The sequence below is a fragment of the Arachis hypogaea genome, chromosome 1 (assembly GCF_003086295.3).
Source record: "Arachis hypogaea cultivar Tifrunner chromosome 1, arahy.Tifrunner.gnm2.J5K5, whole genome shotgun sequence".
Taxonomy (NCBI): Eukaryota; Viridiplantae; Streptophyta; class Magnoliopsida; order Fabales; family Fabaceae; genus Arachis; species Arachis hypogaea.
The window spans coordinates 75,928,153-75,931,346 of record NC_092036.1 but is presented as its reverse complement, the minus strand read 5'-3'; the positions used below and the strand labels follow the sequence as shown (position 1 = coordinate 75,931,346).

At 39.8% G+C, this 3,194-nt stretch overlaps 1 non-coding gene across 1 annotated transcript; it reads right to left on the bottom strand.

The window, feature by feature from the left end:
- Positions 1-1,335: 1,335 nt before the first annotated feature.
- On the bottom strand, positions 1,336-1,443 carry LOC112714287 (small nucleolar RNA R71). Its single transcript, XR_003159201.1, has one exon. It is a non-coding gene; the product is annotated as a small nucleolar RNA R71 (small nucleolar RNA).
- Positions 1,444-3,194: the final 1,751 nt, after the last annotated feature.

Below are 3,194 nucleotides of genomic sequence, written 5' to 3'. Positions count from 1 at the left end.
TAAACGCCAGCCAGGGTGCCTGGTTGGGCGTTTAACGCCCAAAAGGGTAGAGTTTTGGGCGTTAAACGCCAGAATGTGCACCATTCTGGGCGTTTAACGCCAGGATGGCACAAGAGGGAAGATTTTGTTTTCAATGCAAATTTTTTTCAAGTTTTTCAAAATCTTTTCAAAATCAAATCTTTTTCAAATCATATCTTTTCAATCAAATCTTTTTCAAATTCAATTTCTTTCTATTTTCAAAAGATACTTGCTATCAATTAATGATTTGATTCAACATTTCAAGTATGTTGCCTTTTCTGTTGAGAAAGGTTTAATGTTTGAATCATATCTTTTCTTGATAGCCAAGTCATTAATTTTCAAAATCAAATTTTTTTTTAAAAAATGTTTTTCAAATCATATCTTCTCAATCACATCTTTTTAAAACCAATCATATCTTCTTAACCACATCTTTTTCAAAATAACTTTCAATCAAATCTTTTTGATTTCTAATTTCAAATTCTTTTTCAAAAATCACTTGATTTCTTTCCCACTTTTATTTTCGAAAATCAATTAGTGTTTTTCAAAATGTTTTCAAAATCTTTTACTTGATTTTCGAAAATTACTTCCCCTCTTCTCACATCCTTCTATTTATGGACTAACACTATTCCTTAATGCAAAATTCGAACTCCATCTTCTTTGATAAGTTCGAATTTTCTACTTCTGCCTTCTATTTTTCTTTTCCTCTAACACCTCAAGGAATCTCTATACTGTGACATAGAGGATTCCACATTTTCTTGTTCTCTTCTCTTTCTTATGAGCAGGAGCAAGGACAAAAGCATTCTTGTTGAGGCTGATCCTGAACCTGAAAGGACCTTGAAGCGAAAGCTAAGAGAAGCCAAGGCACAACTCTCTGTAGAGGACCTAACAGAAATCTTCAAAGAAGAAGAACCCATGGCAGCCGAAAACAATAATAATGCCAACAATGCAAGGAAGGTGCTGGGTGACTTTACTGCACCTACTCCCGACTTCTATGGGAGAAGCATCTCTATCCCTGCCATTGGAGCAAACAACTTTGAGCTTAAGCCTCAATTAGTTTCTCTAATGCAACAGAATTGCAAGTTCCATGGACTTCCATTGGAAGATCCTCATCAGTTTTTAGCTGAGTTCTTGCAAATCTGTGACACTGTCAAGACTAATGGGGTTGACCCTGAGGTCTACAGACTTATGCTATTCCCTTTTGCTGTAAGAGACAGAGCTAGAATATGGTTGGACTCACAACCTAAAGAAAGCCTGAACTCTTGGGAAAAGCTAGTCAATGCCTTCTTGGCAAAGTTCTTTCCACCTCAAAAATTGAGTAAGCTTAGAGTGGAAGTCCAAACTTTCAGACAGAAGGAAGGAGAGTCCCTCTATGAAGCTTGGGAAAGATACAAACAATTAATCAGAAAGTGTCCCACTGATATGCTTTCTGAATGGAGCATCATTGGAATTTTCTATGATGGTCTCTCTGAACTATCCAATATGTCTTTGGATAGCTCTGCTGGAGGATCTCTTCATCTGAAGAAGACGCCTACAGAAGCTCAAGAGCTGATTGAAATGGTTGCAAATAACCAATTCATGTACACTTCAGAAAGGAATCCTGTGAACAATGGGACCAATCAGAAGAAAGGAGTTCTTGAGATTGACACTCTGAATGCCATACTGGCTCAGAATAAAATATTGACTCAACAAGTCAATATGATTTCTCAAAGTCTATCTGGAATGCAAAATGCACCAAGCAGTACTAAGGAAGCTTCATCTGAAGAAGAAGCTTATGATCCTGAGAACCCTTCAATAGAAGAGGTGAATTACATGGGAGAACCCTATGGAAACACCTATAATCCTTCATGGAGAAATCATCCAAATCTCTCATGGAAGGATCAATAGAGACCTCAACAAGGTTTCAACAACAATAATGGTGGAAGAAACAGGTTTAGCAATAGCAAGCCTTTTCCATCATCTTCTCAGCAACAGACAGAGAATTCTAAGCAGAATACCTCTGACTTAGCAACCATGGTCTCTGATCTAATCAAAACCACTCAAAGTTTCATGACTGAAACAAGGTCCTCCATTAGAAATTTGGAGGCACAAGTGGGTCAGCTGAGCAAGAAAATTACTGAACTCCCTCCTAGTACTCTTCCAAGCAATACAGAAGAAAATCCAAAAGGAGAGTGCAAAGCCATCAACATGGCCGAATTTGGAGAGGAGGAAGAGGCAGTGAACGCCACTGAGGAAGACCTCAATGGACGTCCATTGGCCTTCAATGAGTCCCCCAATGAGGAACCATGGGAATCTGAGGCTCAAAATGAGACCATAGAGGTTCCATTGGACTTACTTCTTCCATTCATGAGCTCTGATGAGTATTCTTCCTCTGAAGAGGATGAGTATATCACTGAAGAGCAAGTTGCTAAATACCTTGGAGCAATCATGAAGCTAAATGACAAGTTATTTGGAAATGAGACTTGGGAAGATGAACCCCCTTTGCTCACCAAGGAACTGGATGACTTGTCTAGGCAGAAATTACCTCAAAAGAGACAGGATCCTGGGAAGTTTTCAATACCTTGTACCATAGGCACCATGACCTTCAAAAAGGCCTTGTGTGACTTAGGGTCAAGTGTAAACCTCATGCCTCTCTCTGTAATGGATAAGCTAGGGATCTTTGAGGTGCAAGCTGCAAAAATCTCACTAGAGATGGCAGACAACTCAAGAAAACAGGCTTATGGACTTGTAGAGGATGTTCTGGTAAAAGTTGAAGACCATTACATCCCTGCTGATTTCATAATCCTAGAGACTGGGAAGTGCATGGATGAATCCATCATCCTTGGCAGACCCTTCCTAGCCACAGCAAAGGCTGTGATTGATGTTGATAGAGGAGAATTGATCATTCAAGTGAATGAAGAATCCTTGGTGTTTAAGGCTCAAGGATATCCCTCTGTCACCATGGAGAGGAAGCATGAAGAGCTTCTCTCAAAACAGAGCCACACAGATCCCCCACAGTCAAACTCTAAGTTTGGTGTTGGGAGGCCACAACCAACTTCTAATTTTGGTGTTGAACCCCCACATTCAAACTCTAAGTTTGGTGTTGGGAGGTTCCAACATTGCTCTGAGTAATTCTGAGGCTCCATGAGAGCCCTCTGTCAAGCTACTGACATTAAAGAAGCGCTTGTTGGGAGGCAACC